This window comes from Pseudophryne corroboree, chromosome 6, assembly GCF_028390025.1.
Source record: "Pseudophryne corroboree isolate aPseCor3 chromosome 6, aPseCor3.hap2, whole genome shotgun sequence".
Classification (NCBI taxonomy): Eukaryota; Metazoa; Chordata; class Amphibia; order Anura; family Myobatrachidae; genus Pseudophryne; species Pseudophryne corroboree.
Genome location: NC_086449.1, coordinates 252699627 through 252719538, shown reverse-complemented (window position 1 = coordinate 252719538; position 19912 = coordinate 252699627). Strand labels below are relative to the sequence as shown.

Below are 19912 nucleotides of genomic sequence, written 5' to 3'. Positions count from 1 at the left end.
CCTTATCGGTTTTCTTCCAAAAACAATTGGCCTCCCTTCCAGAAGTTCAGACTTTCGTGAAAGGCGTGTTGCACATCCAACCTCCCTTTGTGCCCCCAGTGGCACCGTGGGATCTTAATGTGGTGTTGCAATTCCTTCAATCTCATTGGTTTGAACCTTTACAGAAGGTAGAGTTGAAATTCCTCACTTGGAAAGTGGTCATGCTGTTGGCCTTGGCATCCGCAAGGCGGGTGTCTGAATTAGCGGCCTTGTCTCACAAGAGCCCTTATTTGATCTTCCATGAAGATAGAGAAGAGATGAGGACTCGTCCGCAATTTCTGCCAAAAGTGGTTTTGTCGTTCCCCTTGAACGATTGTGGTGCCAGTAGCTACTGACGCCTTGCTGGATTCGAAGTTTCTCGATGTAGTCAGAACTTTGAAAATTTATGTCGCCAGAACGGCTCAGTTTAGGAAAACGGAGGCTCTGTTTGTCCTGTATGCTCACAACAAGATTGGGGCTCCTGCTTCCAAGCAGACTATTGCGTGCTGGATCTGTCATACGATTCAGCATGCTCATTCTACGGCTGGATTGCCGTTACCGAAATCAGTGAAGGCCCATTCTACCAGGAAGGTGGGCTCGTCCTGGGCGGCTGCCCGGGGGGTTTCGGCATTACAACTTTGCTGAGCGGCTACTTGGTCGGGTTCAAACACCTTTGCGAAGTTCTACAAGTTTGATACCCTGGCTGATGAGGACCTCATGTTTGGTCAATCGGTGCTGCAGAGTCATCCGCACTCTCCCGCCCGTTCTAGAGCTTTGGTATAACCCCATGGTTCTTGATGTGACCCCAGCATCCTCTAAGATGTATGAGAAAATAGGATTTTAATACCTACCGGTAAATCCTTTTCTTAAAGTCCGTAGAGGATGTTGGGCGCCCGTCCCAATGCGTACTGTATCTGTAGTTTTTTGTTACGTTTCAACACATGTTGTGTTAAGCTTTTAGTCAGCCTGTTGCTGACGTTGTTCATGCCGTTGACTTGCGTTATGCTGAGTGCCATGTTGTACGGCGTGCTTGAGGTGTGAGCTGGTATGTATCTCCCCTTGGTTTAACAATAAATCCTTTTCCTCGAAATGGCCGTCTTTCTGGGAACAGTTCCTATAACTGGAGTCTGGAGGAGGGGCATAGAGGGAGGAGCCAGTTCACACCCTTTGAAAGTCTTAAAGTGCCCATGTCTCCTGCGGATCCCGTCTATACCCCATGGTTCTTGAAGTGACCCCAGCATCCTCTACGGATAAGAGAAAAGGATTTACCGGTAGGTATTAAAATCCTATTTTTGCAGTTACTGTTACTTTATGGGCTGACCGTACTAACACATACTTACCTATTTTGCAAGTCTCCTCTCTGGGAGAAGCCCAGAGAGGATACAGTGCACGCCACTTCAGGGGCGCAGGGCCATACTGTTGTGCCATAATGCCCCAATACTGTGAAACGCCCATGGGTCCGTGGCGAGGAGTGGAGCTATAGCCTGTGGCCCAACACAGAAAACTCCCGCGATTCGCTGGTCCATGGCAAGGAACTGGGCTAAATGACACAATGCTAGTCATTTAGCCCCACTTATTGCCAGCTACCCGTGATTGCTGGTAATTATCACACCATCCTGAGGGCAGCCCATACCTTGACAGTTGCTGGGCTGCCACCTCCTGGTCCCTGACTGAATGGAAGCAGAGTCCAATTACAGCTGCTCTGCAGTGTGACGAGTGTCTCCCAACCCCCCCCCCCCCCCCCCGCGCCTGACAGCGGAACAGTGCCTGAAAAATGAGACTGTCCAGCTGATATCGGGACGGTTGGGAGCATTAGCTATACTGAGCCAGTAGCTGATGTGAAATATTCTTTGTAAAATGCTGTGTAAAATGTGTGTACACATGGGTGGTCATTCCAAGTTGTTCGCTCGTTGCCGTTTTTCGCAACGCAGCGATTAGGCGGAAAGCATGGTACGCAGCACGCATGCGCTAAGTTATTTAACACAAAACTTAGTAGAGTTGCTGGTGTTCCTGCGGCACTTTTCATTCTCACTGCTGATCGGTGAGTGATTGACAGGAAAGGGGCGTTTCTGGGAGGTAACTGTCCGTTTTCAGGGAGTGTGCTAAAAAACGCAGGCGTGCCAGGGAAAAACGCAGGAGTGGCTGGAGAAACGGTGGAGTGGCTGGCCAAACGCAGGGCGTTTTGTGACGTCAAACCAGGAACTAAACTGACTGAGGTGATCTCAATCTAGGAGTAGGTCTGGAGCTACTCAGAAACTGCATGAAAATTTTTAGTAGCAGTTCTGCTAATCTTTCGTTCGCTATTCTGCTAAGCTAAGATACACTCCCAGAGGGCGGCGGCCTAGCGTTTGCAATGCTGCTAACAGCAGCTAGCGAGCGAACAACTCGGAATGAGGGCCATGGTGAAATAAATCTGTAAGATTTTGACTATATAGTCAAAATCTTAAGGAAAGTTAGGCACATCTCAAGGTGTTAGGTAGCTTGCAATACCGATTCGATCCTGATGCGCACTCCCGCGGGGTCGGTGTTGTAAGGCTAGATAGACTGTGCAGGTAAGTCAATCTTGACTATCTAGTGTACTATCTAGTACAAAGTATAGTCAAAATTGGCACTAAAGGTGTGTACACACGGTGAGATTTTTTTTGCGATTTTGACTATATAGTCAAAATCGCAAAGAAAGTTAGTGCAGATCGCAAGGTGAAAGTCACCTTGCGATCCCGATGTGCGGTCCCGCAAGGTCAGTATCTCAAGCACAATAGACTGTGCAGGCAAATCAATTTTGACTATCTAGTATAAAAGATAGTCAAAATTTACACTTAGCCAAAATCGTACAAAGCCAGTATCGCAAGCACAGTCATCTTTGCCTGCGATACCGACCTAGTCCCCATCGCACAGTGAGAATTGGGATTTAGCCCGAATCTCACCGTGTGTACACACCGTTAGTCAAAATCGGACATAGACAAAATCTCAAGCACAGATAGTCAAAATCTGTGCTATCTGGGCTCTGGGGTAATTCAAGGGAAATCGCATAGTCAAAATCGGGCATAGCAAGGATCTCACCGTGTGTACACACTTCATATGCACAATTTATATTACCCCAACATCATACATTTTCCTGCACACTTCTCTGATGGGTAAATAAAGATCTGTGATACTGATGGCTGCAAGGTGCTGGAGAAACAGAGGGGCAGATGTATTAAGCCTAGAGAAGCGATAAAGTGATAAAGCAGTGATAAGTGTAAGGCGATAACGCACCAGCCAGTCAGCGCCTAACTGTCATTTTTCAAATCTGTAATGATTGGCTGGTGCGTTGTCATCTTGCACTTATCACTGCTTTATCCCTTCTCCAGGTTAATACATCTGCCCCAGAGATTGCTGAAAGAGCACAGGATTGAACTTGACTGCATGGACACACTTGGGGCACTTCAATTATACGCAATGCTTGCCAACTGTGCACTGTGGATAATTACCACAGAACGACATGACTCTTTTTACTGTGTGGGTGCAAGGTAAGTGGAGCGATGTGCCTGCGATATGCCATCCTCTGAGTTTTAAATCTTTCATAATACTTATATACCAGGTAGAGGTTAATGGTTTACACTGTACAAGTCTTCCGCGGCACTTCTTGCGTGAAAGGGGGTGTGGCCTTGTGTCTGCTGATGTGCCATTTGGTGGGCGTGACTCACACACCCATTTTTCGGTGTGATCCTAGCACTCTGACAGTTGCTGGGTTGCTCTCAGTCTGTCCCGGCACCAAACACACACCGCACACCTGCATCAGATCATCTGCATGAATTTTAGTCTTCTAAGTAACTAAGGAGTAGGTATATGAAGCAGTGAAAAGATTGGTGAAGTGTGCCAGTAGAGAAGTTGCCTATGGCAACCAATCAGCTGCGACCTATTTATAGAATGCACTGGATAAATGTTACTTCAAAGCTGATTGGTTGCTGTGGGCAGGGACGTGCAGTGAGGTAAATGGCTCAGGAGACACTGGCTAGTACCAAAGCCGGATTTACACACAATATATGAGCCATAGGGTTCATGTGGGCATTATACACAGGTGCAGCAGTATAAACTCCTGGAAATTTGGTCAGTTTTGATCAGAGATGTACGGAAAAGATAGGCACCTGTCATAAGGCCCGTACACAGTGGTCAATATATCGGCCATTCTCTTGAACGGCCGATATATCGCGGGTCCGTCGGCCAGTGTGTATGGCCGATACGTCTGTGAGCTCCGTCGTTCACAGACGTATCGCGTCAGCCGCGCAGCACAGCCGACGGCCAATATATCTACCGATATATTGGCGCGTCGCTGTGTGTGTACGGGGCGGCGGCCAGTGTGTATGCACAACACACTGCCCGATCCGTCCATAGATATATCTGCAGATCAATTGATCTGCAGTTATATCTATTAGTGTGTACCCACCTATAGACTGTTTGCTCCAGAGTTTTGACTAAAAAATCATTGGAATAATACAAAGCAGATATTTCTAACATTTCCTTTGTATTTTTCATATATTTTATACAGCCAAAATTCTGGTGCAAACACTGGTATACAAGAAAGGCTCTGCCTCACCCTACCGCACGTCATTGGCTGTGGGCATCTTCTCCACTGGCTTACTTCTTCACTCTTCACTGCTTCATATATCTCCCCCTCAGGGTTACATACTTTTTAATATACTTTAACACTAAGGTTACTCAGGATGGGCGGTAAAGTCACGCTTCCAGGGCAGTGAAGCTGCATCAGAAGATGCAGACACTAGCCTCTACATGCCCACAAAACAGGGCTGATACGCCCCTGTTTTTGAGAACGATGTTCGTTGCTGCCCTGTCCATGCCCCCATGCTGTGGCTTAGAAGGAACTGTGAAGGTCATCACATCCTCAGATCTGCACATGCGCAGTGTGACCCCGCGCCTGCACAGAAAAAAAAATTGGAGATGTTCAGGGTCAGATTAAGGGAGTGAGGGGGTTTAGACAGGGTTGGTCGCCCTGGGCCCGCCACATACAGGGGAGCCCCACACAGCACAACGTGGCTCCAGAGTACCCTTATCAGTGGCACATGACACATCACACCTGTGCCCCAGAGGGGCAAATGTATTAAGCCTGGAGAAGGGATAAAGAAGTGATAAGTGCAAGGTGATAACGCACCAGCCAGTCAGCTCCTGTCATTTTTCAAATCAGTAATGATTGGATGGTGCGTTATCATGTTGTGCTCATCACTCCTGTGCCACTGATGAAAGTACTCGGGAACTGCTCTGCCCTGCATGCAGCCATGAGAGGTGAGTACTCGGGTGCAACGGGAGAGGGGGCACACTGGCGCCATATTGATTTTGGGGGGAGCAGGGTGAGGGGTCATTGTATTGGAGGGGACCCCCATAATTTACTTGACACGAGACCCCCATAAGCTTTAATCTGGCCCTGGGGATATGCGTAAACATTGCGTTTACTTACATCACTGAATCAGACCTGTAGTTCATGAACAGAAGCAGTGCAAACAACACAAAAAAAATGCAAAAGACTTACAGTACAAAAAATTGCATAACACGGGATACAAGCTATATAAGCGAGGGAAGAAAAAGCAGATGAGGGATGGGACCCTGCACGTGACAGCTTACTATCTAAAGAATCTCAGATATGTAAAAATAAATGCATAAAATGTACCAGTGTCTGTCAAAGGGGTATATGCAATTGCGGTCGAATTCCGGCTGGAATTCGACCGTTTTTGGATTCGACAAGTGAAACCCTCCCGCCGGGACCCGAATTCGACATATTCAATAAATAACGGATTCGACAGTCCCGCTGTCGAAAAACGGACCAATTGACGATTAGTGGGCGGCCTGGATTCAACTTCATGGATGGCACAAAAGTGTTCAATAAATCCTGAAAAAAAATGCGTGGGGTCCCCCCTCCTAAACATAACCAGCCTCGGGCTTTTTGAGCCGGTCCTGGTTGTAAAAATACAGGGGAAAAAACGACAGGGCTTCCCCCGTATTTTAACAACCAGCACCGGGCTCTGCGCCTGGTCCTGGTGCCAAAAATATGGGGGACAAAAGACGTAGGGGTCCCCCGTATTTTTAACACCAGCACCGGGCTCCACTAGCCAGAGAGATAATGCCACAGCCGGGGGACACTTTTATATTGGTCCCTGCGGCTGTGGCATTAAATCCCCAACTAGTCACCCCTGGCCGGGGTACACTGGAGGAGTGGGGACCCCTTAAATCAAGGGGTCCCCCCCTCCAGCCACCCAAGGGCCAGGGGTGAAGCCCGAGGCTGTCCCCCCCATCCAAGGGCGGCGGATGGGCTGATAGCCTTTTGTGTAAAAAAAAGAATATTTTTTTGTAGCAGAACTACAAGTCCCAGCAAGCCTCCCCGCAAGCTGGTACTTGGAGAACCACAAGTACCAGCATGCGGGAGGCAAACGGGCCCGCTGGTACCTGTAGTTCTAATACAAAAAAATACCCAAATAAAAACAATACACACACCGTGATAGTACAACTTTATTACATACATGCACACCAACATGTAGAGAAATAGGTTACCCAGGGGTACTCGGGCGCTTTAGATAGGAGATAATTCACCAAGCTTTTTATTTTGGTATTTTTTTTGTAGTTGAACTTCTGTTCATGCTGGACTTTAGCTCTGTAGGGGAAAAATCTGGAACGGTCACCTCAAAACTCTAACATTCCATTATCACTATCCTGGCGTATTGGGTAATCCCATAGAATTGTTTTTATGAAACATAGAATATATATTAACTGTTTCTGATATGCATTGATTTTTATGTATTCATTCTTGAATTGAAACCTAATGCATTGATTTTAGGAATAAAAATTGTGTTTTTACTAACTACACTATTATTGTTGAATTGATCAAATCTAGCACAGTCAAAAAACAATATTCTTTTTTTTTACACAAAAGGCCGCCCTTGGATGGGGGGGGACAGCCTCGGGCTTCACCCCTGACCCTTGGGTGGCTGGAGGGGGGGACCCCTTGATTTAAGGGGTCCCCACTCCTCCAGGGTACCCCGGCCAGGGGTGACTAGTTGGGGATTTAATGCCACGGCCGCAGGGACCAATATAAAAGTGTCCCCTGGCTGTGGCATTATCTCTCTGGCTACTGGAGCCCGGTGCTGGTGTTAAAAATACGGGGGACCCCTACGTCTTTTGTCCCCCATATTTTTGGCACCAGGACCAAGCGCAGAGCCCGGTGCTGGTTGTTAAAATACGGGGGAACCCTGTAATTTTTCCCCCCGTATTTTTACAACCAGGACCGGCTCAAAGAGCCAGAGGCTGGTTATGCTTTGGAGGGGGGACCCCACGCATTTTTCTCTGACGTCCTAGTGGATGCTGGGTACTCCGTAAGGACCATGGGGAATAGACGGGCTCCGCAGGAGACTGGGCACTCTTAAAAGAAAGATTAGGTACTATATCTGGTGTGCACTGTCTCCTCCCTCTATGCCCCTCATCCAGACCTCAGTTAGAATCTGTGCCGGCCAGAGCTGGATGCACTCTAGGGGCTCTCCTGAGCTTCCTAGAAAGAAAGTATTTGTTAGGTTTTTTATTTTCAGTGAGATCTGCTGGCAACAGACTCACTGCTACGTGGGACTGAGGGGAGAGAAGCGAACCTACCTGCTTGCAGCTAGCTTGGGCTTCTTAGGCTACTGGACACCATTAGCTCCAGAGGGATCGAACACAGGCCCAGTCCTCGGTCGTCCGGTCCCGGAGCCGCGCCGCCGTCCCCCTTGCAGAGCCAGAAGAACCGAAGAGAAGTTGAAAATCGGCGGCTGAAGACTCCGGTCTTCATTAAGGTAGCGCACAGCACTGCAGCTGTGCGCCATTGCTCCCTCTGCACACCACACACTCCGGTCACTGATGGGTGCAGGGCGCTGGGGGGGGGCGCCCTGGGCAGCAATTAGAGTACCTTACATGGCTAAACAGCACATAATACAGCTAATATACTGTATATGTGCATAATCCCCCGCCATAACGCATATAAAAAAGCGGGAGAAGTCCGCCGAGAAAGGGGCGGGGCTATCTTCCTCAGCCCACGGGCGCCATTTTCTCTTCACAGCTCCGCTGGAAGGCAGCTCCCCAGGCTCTCCCCTGCAGTTTCCAGGCTTCAAGGGTAAAAAGAGGGGGGCACTAAATTTAGGCGCAAACTGTGTATATTAAGCTGCTATAGGGAATAATCACTCACTTTAGTGTAAATCCCTGGTTATATAGCGCTGTGGTGTGTGCTGGCATACCCTCTCTCTGTCTCCCCAAAGGACTTTGTGGGGTCCTGTCCTCAGTCAGAGCATTCCCTGTGTGTGTGTGTGCGGTGTGTCGGTACGGCTGTCGACATGTTTGATGAGGACGCTTACGTGGAGGCGGAGCAGGAGCCGATAAGTGTGATGTCGCCCCCTGCGGGGCCGACACCAGAGTGGATGGATATGTGGAAGGTATTAACCGACAGTGTCAACTCCTTGCATAAAAGGTTTGATGATGTAACAGCTTTGGGACAGCCGGCATCTCAGCCCGCGCCTGCCCAAGCGTCACAGAGGCCATCAGGGGCTCAAAAACGCCTGCTACCTCAGGTGGCAGACACAGATGTCGACACGGAGTCTGACTCCAGTGTCGACGAGGATGAGACAAATGTACAATCCACAAGGGCCATCCGATGCATGATTACGGCAATGAAAAATGTGTTGCACATTTCTGACATTAACCCGGTTACCACAAAAAAGGGTATTATGTTTGGGGAGAAAAAGCAGCCAGTGACTTTTCCCCCATCTGATGAGTTAAATGAATTGTGTGAAGAAGCGTGGGGTTCCCCAGATAAGAAACTAGTAATTTCTAAGCGGTTACTAATGGCGTACCCTTTCCTGCCAACGGATAGGTTACGCTGGGAGACATCCCCTAAGGTGGACAAGGCGCTCACACGCTTATCAAAAAAGGTGGCACTGCCTTCTCAGGATACGGCCGCCTTAAAGGAGCCTGCAGATAGAAAGCAGGAGGCTATCCTGAAGTCTGTGTATACACACTCAGGTACTATACTGAGACCTGCTATTGCTTCAGCATGGATGTGTAGTGCTGCAGCAGCGTGGTCTGATTCCCTGTCTGATAACATTGATTCCCTGGACAGGGACACTATATTGCTAACCATAGAGCATATTAAAGACGTAGTCTTATATATGAGAGATACACAGATGGACATTTGCCGGCTGGCATCTAGAATTAATGCGATGTCCATTTCTGCCCGGAGAGTATTATGGACTCGGCAGTGGACAGGTGATGCTGACTCTAAAATGCACATGGAAATTTTGCCTTATAAGGGTGAGGAATTGTTTGGGGACGGTCTTTCGGACCTCGTATCCACAGCAACAGCTGGGAAGTCGACTTTTTTACCTCAGGTTCCGTCACAGCCTAAGAAAGCACCGTATTATCAAGTACAGTCCTTTCGGCCTCAGAAAGGCAAGCGGGTTAGAGGCGCGTCCTTTCTGCCCAGAGGCAGGGGTAGAGGGAAAAAGCTGCACCATACAGCCAGTTCCCAAGAACAAAAATCCTCCCCTGCTTCCACTAAGTCCACCGCATGACGCTGGGGCTCCACATGTGGTGCCAGGTGCGGTGGGGGCCCGTCTCCGGAACTTCAGCGACCAGTGGGTTCGCTCACAGGTGGATCTCTGGGTTCTACAAGTGGTATCTCAGGGATACAAGCTGGAGTTCGAGATGTCTCCCCCTCGCCGTTACCTCAAATCAGCCTTGCCAGCTACTCCCCAGAACAGGGAGGTAGTACTGGCGGCAATTCACAAGCTGTACCTCCAGCAGGTGATAATCAAAGTTCCCCTCCTTCAACAGGGACGGGGTTACTATTCCACAATGTTTGTGGTACCGAAACCAGACGGTTTGGTGAGACCCATTCTAAATTTGAAATCCTTGAACACTTATATAAGGAAGTTCAAGTTCAAAATGGAATCGCTCAGGGCGGTTATTGCAAGCCTGGAAGAGGGGGATTACATGGTATCCCTGGACATCAAGGATGCTTACCTACATGTCCCCATTTACACACCTCACCAGGTGTACCTCTGGTTTGTGGTACAGGACTGCCATTACCAATTCCAGACGTTGCCGTTTGGTCTGTCCACGGCACCGAGGGTATTTACCAAAGTAATGGCCGAAATGATGATACTCCTTCGAAAGAAGGGAGTTATAATTATCCCGTACTTGGACGATCTCCTTATAAAGGCGAGGTCCAGGGAGCAGTTGTTGGTCGGAGTAGCACTATCTCAGGAAGTGCTACAACAGCACGGCTGGATTCTGAATATCCCAAAGTCGCAGCTGGTTCCTACGACGCGTCTGCTGTTAATGGGTATGATTCTGGACACAGAACAGAAGAAGGTGTTTCTACCGGAGGAGAAGGCCAAGGAGTTGTCATCTCTGGTCAGAGACCTCCTGAAACCAAAACAGGTGTCGGTGCATCACTGCACGCGAGTCCTGGGAAAGATGGTAGCTTCTTACGAGGCAATTCCATTCGGCAGGTTCCATGCAAGGATCTTTCAGTGGGATCTGTTAGACAAGTGGTCCGGATCGCATCTTCAGATGCATCGGCTGATCACCCTGTCCCCGAGGGCCAGGGTGTCTCTGCTGTGGTGGCTGCAGAGTACTCATCTTCTCGAGGGCCGCAGATTCGGCATACAGGACTGGGTCCTGGTGACCACGGATGCAAGCCTCCGAGGTTGGGGGGCAGTCACTCAGGGAAGAAACTTCCAAGGACAATGGTCGAGTCAGGAGGCTTCCCTACACATAAATATTCTGGAACTAAGGGCCATTTACAATGCCCTAAGTCAGGCAAAACCCCTGCTTCAAAACCAGCCGGTGCTGATTCAGTCAGACAACATCACGGCGGTCGCCCATGTAAACCGACAGGGCGGCACAAGAAGCAGGATGGCGATGGCAGAAGCCACAAGGATTCTCCGATGGGCGGAAAATCACGTGATAGCACTGTCGGCAGTGTTCATTCCGGGAGTGGACAACTGGGAAGCAGACTTCCTCAGCAGGCACGACCTCCACCCGGGAGAGTGGGGACTTCATCCAGAAGTCTTCCAGCTGATTGTAAATCGTTGGGAAAGGCCACAGGTGGACATGATGGCGTCCCGCCTCAACAAAAAGCTAAAAAGATATTGCGCCAGGTCAAGGGACCCTCAGGCGATAGCTGTGGACGCTCTAGTGACACCGTGGGTGTACCAGTCAGTTTATGTGTTCCCTCCTCTTCCTCTCATACCAAAGGTACTGAGGATAATAAGAAAGAGAGGAGTAAGAACTATACTCATCGTTCCGGATTGGCCAAGAAGGACTTGGTACCCGGAACTACAAGAAATGATCTCAGAGGACCCTTGGCCTCTGCCTCTCAGACAGGACCTGCTACAGCAGGGGCCCTGTCTGTTCCAAGTCTTACCGCGGCTGCGTTTGACGGCATGGCGGTTGAACGCCGGATTCTGATGGAAAAGGGCATTCCGGTTGAAGTCATTCCTACGCTGATAAAAGCTAGGAAGGATGTGACAGCAAAACATTATCACCGCATATGGCGAAAATATGTTGCTTGGTGTGAGGCTATGAAGGCCCCAACAGAAGAATTTCAGGTTGGGTCGATTTCTGCACTTCCTACAGTCAGGAGTGACTATGGGCCTAAAATTGGGATCCATTAAAGTCCAGATTTCGGCCCTGTCTATTTTCTTTCAAAAAGAACTGGCTTCACTGCCTGAAGTTCAGACGTTTGTTAAGGGAGTGCTGCATATTCAGCCCCCTTTTGTGCCTCCAGTGGCACCTTGGGATCTCATCGTTGTGTTGGATTTCCTAAAATCACATTGGTTTGAGTCACTTCAGACCGTGGAGTTGAAATATCTCACGTGGAAAGTGGTCATGCTTTTGGCCTTGGCTTCGGCTAGGCGTGTGTCAGAATTGGCGGCTTTGTCCTGTAAAAGCCCCTATCTGATCTTCCATATGGACAGGGCAGAATTGAGGACTCGTCCCCAATTTCTCCCTAAGGTGGTATCAGCGTTTCATTTGAACCAACCTATTGTGGTGCCTGCGGCTACTCGGGACTTGGAGGCTTCCAAGTTGCTGGATGTAGTCCGGGCCCTGAAAATCTATGTTTCCAGGACGGCTAGAGTCAGAAAAACTGACTCGCTGTTTATCCTGCATGCACCCAACAAGCTGGGTGCTCCTGCTTCTAAGCAGACTATTGCTCGCTGGATCTGTAGCACGATTCAACTTGCACATTCTGCGGCTGGACTGCCGCATCCTAACTCAGTCAAAGCCCATTCCACGAGGAAGGTGGGCTCTTCTTGGGCGGCTGCCCGAGGGGTCTCGGCTTTACAACTTTGCCGAGCTGCTACCTGGTCGGGATCAAACACGTTCGCAAAATTCTACAAGTTTGATACCCTGGCTGAGGAGGACCTTGAGTTTGCTCATTCGGTGCTGCAGAGTCATCCGCACTTTCCCGCCCGTTTGGGAGCTTTGGTATAATCCCCATGGTCCTTACGGAGTACCCAGCATCCACTAGGACGTCAGAGAAAATAAGATTTTACTCACCGGTAAATCTATTTCTCGTAGTCCGTAGTGGATGCTGGGAGCCCGTCCCAAGTGCGGAATTCTGCAATACTTGTATATAGTTATTGCTTAACTATAGGGTTTTTTGTTCTGAGCCATCAGTTTAATGAGGCTCAGTTGTTGTTCATACTGTTAACTGGGTATAGTTATCACAAGTTGTACGGTGTGATTGGTGTGGCTGGTATGAGTCTTACCCTGGATTCCAAATCCTTTCCTAATAATGTCAGCTCTTCCGGGCACAGTTTCCCTAACTGAGGTCTGGAGGAGGGGCATAGAGGGAGGAGCCAGTGCACACCAGATATAGTACCTAATCTTTCTTTTAAGAGTGCCCAGTCTCCTGCGGAGCCCGTCTATTCCCCATGGTCCTTACGGAGTACCCAGCATCCACTACGGACTACGAGAAATAGATTTACCGGTGAGTAAAATCTTATTTTTTTCAGGATTTTTAACCATTTCACACCCCTTCCAACTGAAAAACATGCACTGATCTCTCCATATTATTGTAGTTAGTAAAAAAAAAAAAATTCTTTTAAAAAATCGATTAAATAATACTTGTGGCTCCTAAATAGACAAACCAAGTAGATAATCCCTTCAAATATAAATAGATATGCTATTAGCAATAAAAAAAAGCACCAAAAAATACATGTTTTAAAAAAATTACATTAGATCACGACAGAAAAATGAGGCGGAATGAAATTGACGAATTGACTGTCGAAAAGCACTGTTGTCGAATCGACATTCTTCAATTGAATATACTTTTGTCGAAAAGCTGCATTTTAACATTGCAGACATGTCGAATTGATAAAATGTTTAATTGCCAAAAGTCGAAAATGAAATGGCAGGTTTTTTGTCGAAAAGTACTGTATTGAATTGTCGAAACAAATTCGACAGGTTTTTTATGTCGTAAATGACCCGTTTTTCGACATTTTCGGCAATTCGACTGCAATTGCATATACCCCAAAGGCATCTGTGACAGAATGATAGCTATTTATATACTTTACTAAACAATTGATTGATTTATTAATCTTCCTTCTATTTCACTTTGATATGGTGTTATACTGTTGCCAGCAATATATAATAGCAGATTGGAAAATAATAACGTATCTCTGTAAACATAGAAGGGGGCTAGATAGGACTGTACAATCCATTTCAAAACCCATGGCATAAGCAAATTTCCTTAGGGAAAAGTCCTGATGACACTGCTGTTATTGCTATCTATGCAGGGTGATCATGGTTAAGAGAAAAGCGTGTTTGTCATGTATGGTAATTTAATATACTAAAAGTAATCAAGGCTATTTTACTGCAGTGATTACATTTTTATAGTACTTCTAATACACACACACTAATACGACACCTGTTCCTCAAAGGAGATTTGCTGGGCTTTTAGAAGGTGCAGATCTTCACGTAGCACTGCAAAACTCATGACCTTTGGTACTGATTATAGCTGGTAAATAAACTTATGTGATTGTTACTAAGACGACACGAGGTGGAGTTACTTTTCCATTATGAATTATTTTAACACTGAATATGCCAAAAATGTAACTCATGCCCTTTGTGGCAAAGTGTATTTATCATTCATATACAGAATATACAGGAAGTGTCAATCAACCATAAAGCCATTTTTTTAAAATATGGTACCTGTATGAGATATAGAACTAATATATTGATTTTATTGGGTTAAAAATGGAAGTCTCTCTCTCTCTCTCTCTCTCTCTCTCTCTCTCTCTCTCTATATATATATATATATATATATATATATACTATATATATACATACATACATATATACACACACACACATATATATATACATATATATATATAAATATATATACATATAGATAGTATCACTGACCTGGTTTGGGAGTGTTGTGGACTCTGGGTTTCTTCCGATGACCGGGAAGAGGAACCGCAACTGGGCCGCAGCAGAGATGGCCGAATGTAGGTTTTCCTCATGCAGGATTTGGATGACAGGCAGGAGGCACGTGTGGATGCGGAAGGTCTCCTGAAAGACAAGACTTGTAAAGGCGCTGATGAATTTGGTGAAGAATACCGTGAGCTCACCGAGAGCGATACTGAGGAGCTGGGGGGCACTGAGGTGCTCGGAGACACTGAGGTGCTTGGAGGCACTGAGGTGCGTGGAGATGCTGAGGTGCCTGGAGGCACTGAGGTGCGTGGAGACGCTGAGGTGCTTGGAGGCACTGAGGTGCGTGGAGACGCTGAGGTGCTTGGAGGCACTGAGGTGCGTGGAGATGCTGAGGTGCTTGGAGGCACTGAGGTGCGTGGAGACGATGAGGTGCTTGGAGGCACTGAGGTGCGTGGAGACGCTGAGGTGCTTGGAGGCACTGAGGTGCGTGGAGACGCTGAGGTGCTTGGAGGCGCTGAGGTGCGTGGAGGCACTGAGGTGCGTGGAGACGCTGAGGTGCTTGGAGGCACGGAGAGCCACAGCAATACAGGAGCACTGGAGATCACAACTTCTAAGTAGAAAAGATGATACTCAGGCGCCGGAGTTCAGCCCGGCGTCTGAATTTGAACTTCCCGCCAGTACCTGATTGGTGGGAAGTGTTGATGACGTCACCAGCACCTTCAGTGGACGCCGGGCATACCCGCGACGTCCACACTCACGATCGCGGGACGGAGCGCCGGGAGCCGGAGACCGCCAGCGAGGACGGCCGCATGGAGACCCAGCGTGCCCGGAGGGGTAAGTACGGCGGCCGCGGCCGCGGCATGACAGTACCCCCTCCTCTAGGAGTGGCACCTGGACACTTCCCTGGCTTCGTAGGGTGTCTAGAATGGAAAATCCAGATTAGTCGAGGAGCTGAGATCTCAGAAGCTTTTATCCAACTTCTCTCCTCAGGACCATAACCTTTCCACTCTAACAGATATTGCAGGTTCTTATGATGATAACGAGAGTCCAGAATAGTTTTGATCTCGAAGTCTGTACCGGTTTCAGTTTCTACTGAGGTGGGGCTAGAAGACTTTGAATGAAAACGATTCAGGACGAGAGGACGCAGAAGAGAAACATGGAAGGCATTTGGTATGCGTAGATGAGAAGGTAAACCCAACTTGCAGACCACAGGATTCAGAACTTGTAGCACAGGATAAGGACCGATGAACCTTGGAGCAAACTTCATAGTGGGTACCTTTAACCGGAGATTACGTGTGGATAGCCATACCCTATCACCAACCTTGTATTGAGGAGCGGCTCGCCGTTTCTTGTCCGAGAAGTACTTGTATCGGACAGAAACCTTTTTAAGACTAGCATGAACCTTACTCCAAATTTGGCTAAAGTGTGATAAAGTGGAAGTCACAGCTGGAACCTCTTCTGTCGGAAGGATTGGCAATTCCGGAACTCGTGGGTGGAACCCATAGTTGATGAAGAACTGAGATTCGCCAGTGGAAGAATGAAAAGAATGGTTATGGGCAAACTCCGCCCAAGGTAACAACTCCACCCAGTTGTCCTGTGAAGGGGAGAGATAAAGGCGGAGGAAAGTCTCCAAATCTTGGTTGACTCGTTCCATTTGACCATTCGTTTGGGGATGAGAGGCAGACGAAAATTTAAGTTTAATTTGTAAGGCTGAGCAGAGGGCTCTCCAGAACCTTGCAGTAAACTGTACCCCTCGATCAGAGATTATTTCTTGAGGTAAACCGTGCAACCGAAAGTGTTCCTGGATGAATAATAGAGCCAATTTGGGAGCTGTCGGCAGACCCGTCAATTAAATGAAGTGCGCCATCTTAGAAAAACGGTCGACAATCACCCAGACGGTATTGTAACCTTTGGAACAGGGCAACTCGGTAATGAAGTCCATGGAAATATGAGTCCAGGGTTTCAAAGGAATGGACAGAGGACGACCCGGCAGGAGGCAGACGAGGAGATTTATGCTGCGTACACTGTGGGCAAGAGTTAACGTAATCTTGTACATCCTTCCTCATGGTGTCCCACCAGTAAGATTTTTGCAGAAACTTGAACATCTTCTGGACACCAGGATGACCGGAGAACTTGGAGTTATGAGCCCACTGCAGTATTTTCGGCCGGAATTTAGTTGGTACAGACATCCTTCCAGGGGGAGGACTCGGAGTAGTGGAAGCAGCGGAAACAGAAATTGGATTCAGAATTAATCTCCGCTCAAAAGAATTCTCTTCATATGTGGGAGTTTGTGAACGAGAAAGTGCATCCGCTTTAGTATTGAAAGTCCCGGCCCGGTACTTGATAACAAAAGAAAATCGAGTGAAGAAAAGCGCCCATCTAGCTTGACGAGGATTCAAACACTGTGCGGTTTTGATGTACAACAAATTTTTGTGATCGGTGTAGATAGTAATTACATGTTTGGCCCCTTCTAAAAGATACCTCCACTCCTCCAAAGCGGATTTTATTGCTAAAAGTTCCTGATCACCAATAGAATAATTCCGTTCGGCCGGAGAGAATTTACGAGAGTGGAAGCCACATGGATGCAATTTCTTATCCGAGGAGTACTGGGAGAGAACGGCTCCGACTCCGACCGAGGACGCATCAACTTCCAGGAAGAAAGGTTCTTCGAAATTTGGTTGTTGGAGGACCGGGGCTGACATAAAAGCTGATTTTAAATAGGTGAAAGCTTCCATGGCCTCGGGAGACCGCAAACCCGGGTTGGAGCCCTTTCTGGTCAAGGCGGTAATGGGTGCGACTATGGTGGAGAAACCCCTAATGAATTTCCTGTAATAATTCGCAAAGCCCAGGAATCTTTGTATTGCTTTCAAAGAGAGAACCTGAGTCCAGTCACGAATGGCGGAAAGTTTCTCCGGGTCCATGCGAAGCTCCTTCCCCGAGATGATATAACCGAGGAACGGAATTGATGTTACTTCGAAGGTACATTTGGAAATCTTAGCATAGAGATGATTCTTTCGTAAACGGTGGAGCACCTCTTTGACCTGTGTCCTGTGTTCAGTAAGATCTTTGGGAAAAATCAGTATGTCGTCTAAATATACCACAACACTTCGATATAACATGTCTCGAAAGATCTCGTTGATGAATCCTTGAAAGACGGCGGGGGCATTACTAAGGGCGAACGGCATCACCAGATATTTGTAATGCCCATCCCTCGTATTGAAGGCTGTCTTCCATTCATCCCCTTCTCGGATACGTATAAGATTATAGGCTCCCCTCAAATCGAGCTTGGAAAAAACGTGGGCGCCACGAACCCTATCAAATAGCTCTGTAATTAGTGGCAAGGGGTATTTATTTTTTACGGTGATATCGTTTAGGCCGCGGTAATCGATACATGGTCTTAACTCCCCGTCCTTCTTCTTCACGAAAAAGAAACCTGCTCCAGCCGGGGAGGTAGAGGGGCGAATGAATCCCTTGAGAAGATTGGACTTAATATAGTCCGACATGGCTTGAGTCTCGGGAAGTGACAAAGGATATGTGCGGCCACGTGGCGGCATTTTCTCTGGGATTAGGTCAATGGGACAGTCCCAAGGCCTATGGGGTGGTAACTGGTCAGCCGCATGTTCCGAAAACACATCCTTGTACTCTTGATACGCCTCTGGAATAAGCTCTTCATCCGACTTAGAAGAGACACGGAGCGGACAGACAGGAGTGAGACAGTTAGCGTGACAAAAAGAACTCCAAGACAGAATTTGTGAAGACTTCCAGTCGACGTGGGGATTATGGGTTTTGAGCCAAGGCAACCCGAGGACAAGGTCGTGAGGCATCTCCGGAATCACTAGGAGTTCTAGATGTTCTTGATGTAGCGCTCCGATCTGCAGCCTAACGGGCTCTGTGCGATATGTAATGAGGCCATTGGATATTCTGGTTCCATTAATAGCAGTCAAAGAAATAGGCCGTTTGATAGACCGCAACTTTAAATCCAGACCTTGGGCACAGGAGAAAGAAACAAAATTACCAGCAGCCCCAGAGTCCAATAGGGCATTAAAAGATTTGGCAACTGACTTGGAGGTCAAAGACACGGAAAGTAAGCAATCCAAAGTCGGAGAAGATTTGGACGTGACTCCCAACTTGACTCCTCCGGAACAAGCTAGGCCTGCCCGTTTCCCGGACTTGATTTACAAAACTTGAGGAAATGATCTGCGGCTCCACAGTAAAGGCAAAGTTTACCCTCACGACGACGCTGTTGTTCCTCCGGAGACAGTCGGGACCGGTTAATTTGCATGGGTTCGTCCGAACTGGGCACAGCTGCCGGCCTTGGAGGAGCAAACCGGAACCTGGAACGATCTGAATGACTACGTTCTCCTCCACGCTCCTGCATCCGAAGATCCATCTTGACGCAGGGGGAGATCAACTCTTCTAATGGATCCGGCAGATCCCTAGTGACCAACTCATCTTTCAGCCGGTCGGAGAGACCGTTCCAAAAGGCAGCCCCAGAGCCGGCCATAGGCATAGGCAAACTAGGCAATTGCCTAGGGCATTTGATATGCCTAGGGGCATCATCAGCTTCTGCTGATTAAAATGATATGCGGCATGCCTATATTCTGTATGTAGCATTTCATATGCAGATACAGCCACAGTCTCATATAGTATATAGGCATGCTGCATATCAGTTTAATCAGCAGAAGCTGCTTGTGCATCCTAGCCACATAGCAATGCAAATAAGATGCATTTTCATTAAAAAAAAAGTGCCCAACGTTAGCATTGATGCAAGATTTCTGAGGACACATCTGTATCCAAGCAGAGGCAGAGGTCACAGTGTTAGTGGAAGTGTGAGTGTTGTGTGCATGTGAGTGGGTTGGTTGTGCAGTAGTGTTCGAAATATGTGTAAGGAGCATTATGTGTGTCATGTAAAAATGCATTAATAATGTGCAACATATGTGTAAAGGGCCACTATGTGTGTCATTATGTGTATAAGGGCATTAATAATGTGCGGCATATGTGTAACAGGGTACTACTGTATGTGTGTCATTATGTGTATAGGGGCACTAATAATGTGCAGCAAATGTGTAGGGGGCACTATGTGTGTCATTATGTGTATAAGGGCATTAATAATGTGCGGCATATGTGTAAGGGACATTATGTGTAAAAGGGCATTAATAAAGGTTGTCATAATGTGTAAGGTTCATTATGTTTATAAGGACATTAATGTGTCTCATATGTGTGAGGGGCATTACTGTGTGGAATTGTGTATAAATGCATTACTAATGTGTGGCATTATGTGTATAAGGTGCTCTACTATGTGGCGTTGCATATAGAAAGGGCCCTACTGTGTCGTCTAATGTGAATAAAGAGCAATAAGGTGTGGTGTAATGTGAATAAGGAGCAATTCAGCGTGATGTAATGTGAATAAGGGGCTCTACTGTGAGGAGTAACGTTTATA

The 19912-nt window shown here is 47.6% G+C and overlaps 1 long non-coding RNA gene across 1 annotated transcript in view; it reads left to right on the top strand.

The window, feature by feature from the left end:
• The window catches only part of LOC134931969 (uncharacterized), a 66641-nt gene that overhangs the window by 29829 nt on the left and 16900 nt on the right, over positions 1-19912 (top strand). Inside the window, exon 2 of the long non-coding RNA XR_010179212.1 lies at positions 3369-3527. This is a non-coding gene — a long non-coding RNA (uncharacterized LOC134931969). The remainder of the gene's footprint in view (positions 1-3368; positions 3528-19912) is intronic.